Genomic DNA, 11884 nt, shown 5'->3' on the forward strand with positions numbered 1-11884 from the left:
CTGCGTACAGACTACCCTTCCCAGACCTCTTGAAATTTTACTGGGTTGTTGTTGTTGTTGTTTGACCATTATTTGGTTTTTATTTTCCTTTCTTTCGTTTCATTTCTCTTTTTTTATTTCTTTTTTTTTTTCTTCTTCTTCTTCATCATTGAACTTGCCACCATTAACACTCTTATTCCTAGTAAATTGCCAAACCATTTATACCATTAACAATAGAATCCTCTCCTTCCCATTCTTTTTACCCCACTACTCAGACCTCCATTGAAAAAATTTCATGCCAACAAATAAAGTTCTCTTCTTAATAGCAAAATTTATCCACCGGCCACCTAAAAAATTATTAATTTCAGTTGAGAAAAAGTACAATCCAAACTTTATCCAAAGTAAAAATAGATTGGACTACCATCCCTCATATTACATGACCAACACCAACAATAAAAAAAAATAAAAAGAGCTTTCTCCAGTGATAGTTGTTTGGGTCAAAAATTATCTCTAATATGATCAAACCATGTTAACATTAAGGAGACATTCACAAACTGCCATGTGTTATCAGTACAACTTAATAAAAACTCATCCAAGGTCAAAGTGGTTCCTGAAGCGATGAAGGGTGCGGTCGAAGAGTAAGCAAGGATCAAGGTCGAGAAGTCGTCGCAGATCAAGGTCGAGGTCGAGCATCTTAGACAGAGTTATAACGGTCAGTTTTAGGATAGGACACAAAAGAGAATATTCTCTCTACCTGTACTATTAGGGTTTTTAGGAATATATTCCCTATAAATAGAAAGAGGAGACATAATGATTGGGGACATGAGATATTCATTTGTAAAAAAATATATTGACTTTATAGAGAGAATCTAGTCATATTACAAGCATACAAAAATAATCTTTTTACTAAGATTCTTGTCTAACTTTTTCACTTGATCCAAGAACAACCCAAGTGTTCCGAGGCTCATCAATCATTCATCATTGTCAGAAAGAATATTCACAGATCCCACCTTTTTTCGGGTGACGACTCACACATTTTTATTTACTTAAATTCTATTCATTGTTATTTATTATTAGTTAATGATATCTTCTACCCTTTTGGATCATTGATGTAACACTCCGTAAATCCAGATTAGTTATGGATGCATTAAATGAGTATTAATGTGATATTTTAGACACGTGAAGTCCCATCGGGATGATTATGATTATAGGTGAAAACAGTTGTGTTGGAATCAAGACCGGAGTGAGGTGCATAAGTTTATGGGAGGTCCGTCTTACATCCTTAAACAGTGCAAGGCCATAAAAATTCACAGCCTTAGATAGTGCAAGGTCATGAAAACTCACGGCCATAGACAGTGCAAGGCACTGTCCAAGACATTAACCTCAGCGCCCCTGACAGTGCAAGGCATTGTCCAGGGCATTAACCTTAGTGCCCCTGAGAGTGCAAGGCACTGTAGTTTTGGCGCCCCTGATGATGCCCCGCGCCGATGATGTTTATCCGAGCTAATTTTATTTCCTCCTCGATTTTTGGGACGCGTAAACTTATTTAAACCCTACCTCGTTCCTTACAACCTCAAACACGTACATTTTCTCTAGAAAGGGAAGCTCTCAAGAACCTAACTCCCCCAATGTCCCTCCATCATCCAAGGTAAGTTCTAATGATGATTCTAAGTTAATTTCAATTCTCCAACACCTTATTAACATGGGTAAATCCTTCAAATCAATAGATATTCGATCGAAACATCATTGTTGAGAAAAGAAACCCTAGAACTCGAATTCAAGAGGATTGAACTTCAAAAAGGTAATGCTTCTACTCCTTAATCATTTGTAAATATGAACTAATAAGTTTTTGGGAGAATAGTAGATGGTTTTGATAAAGGGAATCAAATGAGTTGCTAGGGTTTTGGGTTGTTGACTTAAGATTGTTATAATCATTTGCGTGATGAAAAATGGTGTTAGTTAGGGCTGCTTATCGGGCGGATTGGGCGGTTATATACTCTTAACGATTTGGCTTATCGGTTATCGACTTTTAAATGTATTAATCCGCTAGCCACCCGATAAGATATCAGGCGGATTGATATCGGTTTAGCTCTTATCGGGCGGTTTATCGGATTGTTTGTTGACCGCTATGACTCAAAATAAAATTCCTAAGAAGAGAGCTAAATAGAAGAAATAGAGAGATGTGTATTCCAATGTATTTCCCAGTAGAATCATCTCTGGGGATGAGCCTATTAACAACTTATAACTATCATAAGAAATAGAAGAGAACACTGGGTATAATACATGATAATCAAAATTATCTAATAGTAACTAAATGGAATAGTAAATTATAACTAAATGTCTAATAGTAAATTAGTAATAGAGAATAGAGATAGAGTACTGGAAGTGGAAGAATGGTTTTTGATTATTTAATATATATATATATATATATTCTTAACGGGTTAAATTTAACGGGTTAACGGATTATCCGTTAAGAAAATTAAATAATCCACCCCCAAACCGATAAGCCGTTAATACAAAAATTTCAATCTGTTCCCCGTCCGTTAAACCGATACCAATAAGCCATTAAGCTTCGGTTTCGGTTCGGTTTTCGGTTTCGGTTCGGTTTTGAACACCCCTAGTGTTAGTTACATCTATTTGGTATTGTAGAATCACCTAGATATAGTAGAATGAGAATTGGGTGAAGAAAATACCATTAATGAGGGCTATGAGGCTTTATGCCATAAGGTGTTTAATACAATGCCTCAGTGACGGAAACATGAGCATTACCGCTAATATTGGTTCCTCTTGATATATATTTCCATATATTATCATTGAAAGAGGTGATGAACATTGTGATATGCTTAAAAAGGCCAGAGTCAAGGTATGTGGGGCTAACTCTCTATGTTTGGGAATGTTAATAATTCTTTCTACACTACGTTTCTTTTACAACGTTATTAATTGCCTCAGAAATATATAGTTAAGCCTAGTTCCTTGAATAGTTTCAGAACTTCTATTCTCTAGCTTCGTAACTTGTTCATGACTTTCATTCTTAACACTGTGAGCTCAGTGCGTAATTAATATAGACTTGGGTTTGATGCCCATGAGTCTCGGTCTATATTACTCAGCATGTCATAAACAGTTGAAGTTTTAGTTTTCATAATCAGTTCGTGAATACATGTCTCAGTCTAGTTCTATTCATCATTTCAGTATCATGTAACTCAATATGATTCAGTATTTTAGTATTATGTATTGCTGTATGATTCTCAGTTCCTAATTTTAAATCCCTGAATGTTGAACACCTGTATTTGGGCCTGAGGCCGCAGTTAATGCTTTATGCATCTTTGGGCCTGAGGCCGCAATTAATGCTTTATGCATCTTTGGGCCTGAGGCCGCAGTTTATGCTTTATGCATCTTTGGGTGGGCCGCAGTTATGTATACATATACTTGGGTCCGAGGCCGCAGTTTGTGCACACATATATATTGGGCCTAAGGCCGCAGTTTATTTATTTAGATAAACAGGTGGTTCATCATTCAGAAGAGGGAGTATTCATATCCTTACTTCCATTGTTCAGTTATCGGTAATCATTTCAGTTATCAGTTATCAGTTCAGTTTTAGTTTCAGTATTTACAGTTCTTTCTTTCAGTTGCTTTACATACCAGTGCAATTCAAAAGTACTGACATCCCTTTTGCCCGGGGCCTGCATCTCACGATGTAGGTAATGATTTACAGGTTGACGATTCAGAGCGCTAGGATTCTCGTACCAGCTATTTAGTGAGCCCCGATTTTTTTGAGGCATTATCATTACCTTACAGTTTTCAGTATTTTCAAACAGTCAGTATTTTCAGTACTTCATTAGAGGCTTCATAGACTAGAGTAACAGTTAGAAAGAGTCACATGCTTTTCATGTTAAGCAATGTTGACTATAGATATGTTTCAGACTTGTATTAGTATTTCCACACTTTGATTTATATCATTCAGACTTTTAGTATATCAGCATGTGTTAGTTTATCTTCCACATTCAGTATGTTATTATATCACATGTTGATTCAGCCAGCCAGTTGGTTCGCTCGGTCATATGTAGTCAGGCACCGAGTGTCGTGTTACGTCCAGCCCAGGTTCGGGGCGTGACAAAGCTTGGTATCATAGCACCATGTCCAAGTGTCCTAGGGAGTCTATGAAGCTTTGTCCAGTGGAGTTTCCTTTATGTGTGTGTGCCGGCCACACATATAAATGGTTAACTACCAAGACATTCAGGATTGTCTCATTTCTTTCTACTCTAGATCGTGCCAGAGGCTTAGAGTAATAGATAACCTTCTCTTCTTATCTAATTCCAGACATATCGAATGCCCAAGCGACGGGCAGGAAAAACCCAAGGTCCTAGAGGACATTCGCCTATTGAGGTATAATTATGGAGTACAGGTTGGTAACAAATGAGACTTGAGAGGATATTGAAAGTGGGATACAATCGATAGTAGTACATATTAGAGCATAACCTTATTAGAAAGTATGAAAACAGTTATTATATTTTATGGTTATCAGTTTACCTCAGTTACTAGTTGTACAGTCTTTCAGTTAGCAGGTTTATGGTTATTCAATATGCTAGTTATCAGTTATTCAGTTACTAGATCTCTAATTTTCAGTGTATCAAAATTTTGGTGACTTTTGAGTATATAGTGATGCCTATGGGTGATTAAAAAAATATAAGTAACGGTGATTATAGCAAAATCTTCCCATGTTTTAGGTCCGGATTAAGACCTAAGAGTCGCTAGACGATGCAGGAAGTGATTTATCAGATGATGATATACTCTGAAGGACATGTTTGTGTATGGTAGTGTATCCGTATGTGTTTTACCTCATAGAACAATTTCATTTTAATTCTTGGGAATGGAGCCATAAGTTGGATGATGATAGTTCAGATGTCAAACCCCACAGAGTAACAGGATAAGAATTTAATCGTAGTAGGCATAGATTGATCATTATAGTTTTGGACACAAAAGAGCCTAAGGGCAAAATAAATAGGAGTCAAAAACATTTGTTATTACCAAAGATGTGTCTTTCATACGATTCATGCATATGACTAAGAAAATATGATGTACAAAATGAGATTCAAGAGCAGCCGATATTGAATTTCAGGGAATGATTTTAAGTTGTTCAGATCTATTTATATTAGAACTAGAAAGTACCACGTTAGTAAGTTACAATAAGCAATAACTATTATTGTGAAGGATATGACAGTCCCCCTTAGATTATGTGACTAAGTTTTTACCCGGAAGTTTATAGTCTGATATGATTTTGAAGTGTATAGAAAGTTTGGAGTTAGATATTCCAATTTCGTTTAATACATATGAAATTTCCCTAAGTGTGATCCATGTACATAGTACAAAAGAAAAATAGTGTGTGACTGTAGAATAGGGTCGGATGATGAGGGAAGTTAGGAATAACCTTATGCTTCACTTTAGTTATTCAAAGCAGAACAAGAAAACACGATGCTAGCAGGTGGTTAGTAAAAGGATAGTAAGTAAGTTTTAAGTAGATACAACAAATTAGCAATTTCAGCAGAGCTAGTAGAGGTACCATTTGATTTACTTAGTCAGGTTAACACTAGTGAATGGGTAACAATTTGAAACACCGAACACGTGTTAGAACCCAAAGAGTTTAAGTTAAACCCGAAGTACAGTGACAGTGGGGAAAAAATCAGCTAGCAGTAAGAGATCAAACTACAGAAGAATAGCCTTTAAGAATTATCGAAAAAGGGTCTCCCCAGGATTGACAATGTGAGCAGAGTTAAATCATTAAGATAGTGTATGATAGTTGTGAATATATTAGCTTTCCGTTAATGTAAGTAATTTAATTTTTCCTAGTAAGAAAGATTGCTTAGAAATATGTTGGAAAATGAGTCATTATTGACGTAAAGTGCAAAGAATTACAGAAGATAAGGAATGTTGTTCGGATCACAACAAAAGAGAATGATCCGCAAGTATAAGACCTTAACCTTTGGCCTAAGGGGGAGTTGTGAAAATTATCAGTAAGTCCAGTTGGAGATTTGAAACCCGAAAAGTTAGCATGGATACGAAAAATGATATAATTACCACCAGGAATGTGCCTAGCGTGTGTAAGAAACACGAAGTTAGTAGAATGTCCATGAGACTCTAATATTTGGTGTACTGGTCAAAGACCTAGCTCACATCAATACAATAAGTGTTTTAAGGAATTACCTTAAAAAGATAATCAAGTATGGGAAGTATAGCTCATAATTGAGGCAGACAAGAGAACTCTGGTAAAAGACTTTCACTGCTTAGCCAAGGTAGGAGTTCGACTTTCGGACACCAAAGATAGTGGAGTTGTTGTCCAGAACTGGACTTGTTCCTCCTTAGTAGCAGAAGTGAAGGAGAAACAGTTTGATGATCCCTACTTGTTGTAGCTAAAAGAGGGGATTCACAAGCATAAGACGATGGCTTTCAAACAAAAGGGGAGATGATGGTACTTTGAGGAATTGTGTATTCCAAACATAGATGGACTTAGAGAGGGAGGATCATGTTAGAGCCCATAATTCCAGGTATTCTATCCACCCAGGTTCCACAAAGATGTATCATGCTCAAGGAGATTTATTTATGGAACGACATAAAAAGGAACGTCGCGGACTTTGTGGCCAAGTGTCTAAATTGTCAGCAAGTGAAAGTCGAGCAGCAAAAAGCCTCGTGTTTTACCATAGAATACACATATCCTTTAGTGGAGATGGTAAATATGGACCTTATAATTGGATTATCTCGCTCATTTTGAAAGCATGATTTGTATGGGTGTAGGTGTAGATCGCCAATTGGTTAGTTCAAAGTTGGTGAAGCAGAGTTGTTGGGACCAGATTTGGTCTATCAAGCTATGGAGAAAGTCAAGTTGATTCAAGAGCATTTGAAGACGGCTCATAGTCGCCAAAAGTCCTATTCGGATATGCAACGTAGAGACCTAGAGTTTCAAGTTGATGATTGGGTGTTTCTGAAAGTTTTGCCCACGAAAGGTGTTATAAGATTTGGGAAGAAAGGAAAGATAAGTCCCAGATACATCGGGCCATATAGGATCCTATGAAGGATCGGGCAAGTAGCTTATGAGAAGCTAGAATTGGTGGATGTACACCTAGTATTTCACGTGTCATGTTATAACATTCAAGTTTCCAGTATTCAGATCTCATGTCACGACATTTATGTTTCCAGTATTCAGATCTCATGTTATAACATTTATGTCAGTTCAGTACTCAGATACTCATGTCAGTCCAGTACTCAAATATTCATGTTAGTTCAGTACTCAAATATTCGTGCCAGTTCAATATTCATATATCCATGTTAGTTCAACATTCACGTATCTATCACAGACCAGTATTCACGTATATGTTTCATGTTATGAGTATTATGATGCCCTATAAGGCTTGTGTTATGCTTTGGTAGCTGGCAGGTGTTTTGGAGAAATGTTGACGATAACTAACCTTCTCATTCAGACCTTATACTATAATCTCCATATCCTTCAGTATTCAGTCAGCTCAGTATTCGATCAGATCAGTAGCCATCTAGTTCGGTACCTATTCAGTTCAGTATCTCAGCAGTTCAGTAATCATGTATTCATTCAATTTAGTGTGCATGTGTTCATGACGGTTCACTTTCACAGGTGTACATCCGTCCCGTTAAGGTCCAGAGTTAGTTATAGTTATAATAAGGACAATCATTCGAGGACGAATGATCCCGGGGGGGATAATATAATACTCCGTAAATCCGGATTAGTTGTGGATGCATTAAATGAGTATTAATGTGACCTTTTAGACATGTGAAGTCCTATCGGGATGATTATGATTATGGGTAGAAATAGTTGTGTTGGAATCAAGACCGGGAGTGAGGTACATAAAATTTGATAGAATCGACTATGTTTATAGGAGGTCTGTCTTACAGCATTAGATAGTGCAAGGACATGAAAATTCATAGCCTTAGATAGTGAAAGGCCATGAAAACTCACGGCCATAGACAGTGCAAGGCACTGTCCAGGGCATTCACCTTAACGCCCCTGACAGTGTAAGGCACCATAGTTTTGGCACCTCTGATGGCGCTTTGCACAGTTATTTTGGCGCCCCTGATGATTCCCCTGTGCCGACGATGTTTATTCGAGCTACTTTTATTTCCTCCTCAATTTTTGGGACGCGTACACTTATTTAAACCCTACTCGTTCCCTACAACCCCAAACACGTAAATTTGCTCTAGAAAGGGACGCTCTCAAGAACTTAACTCCCCCAATGTCCCTCCATTATCCAAGGTAAGTTCTAATGATAATTCTAAGTTAATTTCAACTCTCCAACACCTTATTAACATGGGTAAATCCTTCAAATCATTAGATATTCGATCGGGAGTTATTGGAGGGAGGGAGCCGAGGGCCTATCGGAAACAGTCTCTCTACCCCAGGGTAGGGATAAGGTCTGCGTATAGACTACCCTCCCCAGACCCCACTAGTGGGATTATACTGGATTGTTATTGTTGTTGTTGTTGACACCGTTGTTGAGAAAAGAAATCCTAGAACTCGAATTCAAGAGGATTGAACTTCAAAAAGGTAATGCTTCTACTCCCTAATCATTTATAACTATGAGCTAATGATTTTTGGGGAGAATAGTAGATGGTGTTGATAAAGGGAATCAAATGAACTATGCTAGGGTTTTGGGTTGTTGACTTAAGATTGTTATAATCATTTGTGTGTTGAGAAATGGTATTAGTTACATCTATTTGGGATTGTAGAATCACCTAGACGTAGTAGAATGAGAATTGGGTGACAAAAACACCATTAATGAGAGCTATGAGGCTTTATGCCATAAGGTGTTTGATACAATGCCTCGAGGACGGAAACATGAGCATTAGCGCTAATATTGGTTCCTCTTGATTACGGGTGGGCGTTCGGTACTTCGGTTCGGTATTTAATAACTACGGTTCAGTACTTCGGTATTCGGTATATCAATTGTGTGTAACAAATATCGTACCAAAGTAGTTCGGTACGGTTCGGTATTTTTTTATTTTGTTCGGTACCAATTAGGTATCATACCAAAGTCTTTCAAATCTCCCAAGAATCAAGAATATGCCTAACGTGAAACATCTTTCCTTGAGCTAAATCTTACTTCGATCAAGCTGTTCAAGCTTCTAAAATTTAGTAACAGCACTGTGTTGGGATATGATGCTATAATAAAAGAGGAATATTGTTACACCCCATATTTTCGTACCCCTAAAAGTGCGTCATAAGCAAACTAATGTAAGACAAAAAAATGAGATCATCTTTGAAAGTATATAAAGTAAGTTATTATATTACCTCGGAGGTTACAAATATTGAAGATAATGAACAACAAGTACAAAGAGGTTTGGAAGGTTCAGAAGCTAAGGAATTAAAGAAAATAATGTTTCGTCGAAAGTCGACAAGTTAGGAATGTTATAACCCGTATCTTTGGGGTGAGACTAGGGTTCTTAACATGATAAGAAGGTTATGTTAGTCGTATGATAGTCGTGTGTTATGTTTTGAAGTCAGGCGAGTTGAGGAACAAAAGTCGATGAAAGTCATCACAAGTTACGTTCATAAGTTTTACTGAAATTTGGGTCAAATGTAACTGCGATTTTATCCCAATATACTTAGAGTTACAGGGTGTTCCACCCATAAAAGTGAATATCTATGATCTAGTTTCTAATGCATTAAACTGTTTGTCAATATGACATCGGAGTAGAGATATATATATGTTTTTACGAGACTGCATAGACTGCTACGTGACAAGTAGGTATGTCACCTACTTGCTTAAATGAGAGGACTTTATATATCCGAAAATAGGCCAGTTCGGGTCGTCAAAAGAGACCTTATAAAGGACTATTTCCTTCATATATTACACTGATAATAGGTCATAATAACCACACATAAACCCCTGCAAAACGCCTCCCAAAAATTGCACACAAACCGTAATTGATTTTCTCTCCTTTTCAAGTTCTAGTTGGAGGTAAAACCTAGAGTTTCAAGAACCAAGATAGGAGCTGAGTTATTCAACAAATAAGGTAAGTTTACTGCTCTCTTTCATCCATTTTTTCTGCTGGAGCTACATGGAAAGTCGTTCTATAATTGTAAGAACTCATGGGACGGTGATCGGAAGCCGTGAGTTCGTGTTATTCACTTGTAGCGGACTATTTTGTGGACTATTTTGTATTGCTGTAGGACTGCGTGTTTTGCTACAATTTTATAGAGTTTTGGAGGATAAAGGGTGTGGATAAACACCACATAAATTCAGGGTGGTGGGCTGGTAGTTCGTCGTAACATTTTCGGAATGTTTGACACTACTACGGTGGTCGTTTTGTGTATGAAGAGATTGGGGTATTTTGGGCTGTTTTGTAGTATTTTGTGGTGTATATAAGGTTGGAAAATAATGTATATATGTTGTTATTGTTGTGTTCTTGTGTTGTTGGTGTTATCTTGAATTTGTAGGGAGTAAGGATTATAGGGAAGATGTTGCCCGTTTTAATACAAAATAAGCTAGTCGTGCATTATGCGAATAGTTGTACCTTTCGTAACTTAATGATAGTATTATTATCGTTGTTGTAGATTAAGGTGCGAAGAGGCGAGTTCAACTTGGTGATTGGAAAGATTGTGATAAGGTATGTTAAGTCTAAACCTTTCCTTCATTTTGGCATGATCCCGTAACTACATGAGTTTGATAACGAGACATAAAGAGAAGTTCGTATTCCTGAACTTATATACATTATCCTAGTCTCGTAAGTTACAGTATTCTCCCTTATTGGGACTTTATATTCAGTTAAGTATTGTTTTCTTCCAGTCAATAGAGCAGAGGGTGTATATATGTACTGTAATACCATATATATATTTATTTATGTATTTTCTTCTTCCAGTCAAGTGAGCAGAGAATTTACATATATACAGTATTAAAAGTATTTTCATTACCATCGAATTATAATCGATGGACAGGCCCCTATTGGGCATCCTCTGATCAGATGGTAAGTTATATACCGAGCCTACTATGGCCGAGCGCCTATGAGCGAGCCCAAAATGGTCGAGATACAAAGCCTAGTATGGCTGAGTGCCTATAAGCGAGCCTACTACGACAGAGCAATTACGCGTTCCGAGCCTTATAGGGTCGGATAATTATTTTACTTACTATATTAAGAGAGTTGAGTTAGTATCAGCAGGTAAGTATATCTCCAGATCATCTTTGACTCCCAGTTACTTTCAGTTATTATATTATCAGTTTAGTTTCAGCTTTCAGTTATTCTATTGCCATACATACTTGGTACATTATTTCGTACTGACGTCCCATTCCTAGGGACGCTGCATTTCATGCATGCAGGTTCGGATAGATAGCCTGGTAGACCTCCTCTGTATGTGCTGTCAGTGATCAGCTTGATCGATAAGCTCCACGTCCTTCGGAGTTGCTGGGTCTAGGGTTTTGAGTACATATTGTGTGTGTGTATATATATATATATATATATATATATATATATATATATGGGTAGGTCAGGCCCTGTTCCGACCACAGTACATCCATCAGAAGAGGCTTGTAGACGTATCCTGTCAGTTAGTGCAGTATGTTGGGCTTGTAGGCCTTGTATGTATATTTTGTTGGTTTGTCATCTGTAGTAGTTATGGCGGCCTTGTCAGCCCAGCTTTATATTGATGTTTAGTCAGAGCTAGTTTCCGTTCAGTTTTATATTTTGTTTCGCTTGTAGTGTGGCACCATGTACAAAGTATGACATTGTATGTTCAGAGTCCCTCAGTCGCAAGTTGGTACGCTAGGTTAAGTGAGGCACCGGGTGCCAGTCTCGCCCCCAGGTTCGGGGCGTGACAAAGTTGGTATCAGAGCAGTTCTGTCCTAGGGAGTCTACATGACGTGTCTAGTAGGGTCTTGTTTATAGATGTGTT

The sequence above is a fragment of the Nicotiana tabacum genome, chromosome 2 (genome assembly GCF_000715075.1).
Source record: "Nicotiana tabacum cultivar K326 chromosome 2, ASM71507v2, whole genome shotgun sequence".
NCBI classification, from domain to species: Eukaryota; Viridiplantae; Streptophyta; class Magnoliopsida; order Solanales; family Solanaceae; genus Nicotiana; species Nicotiana tabacum.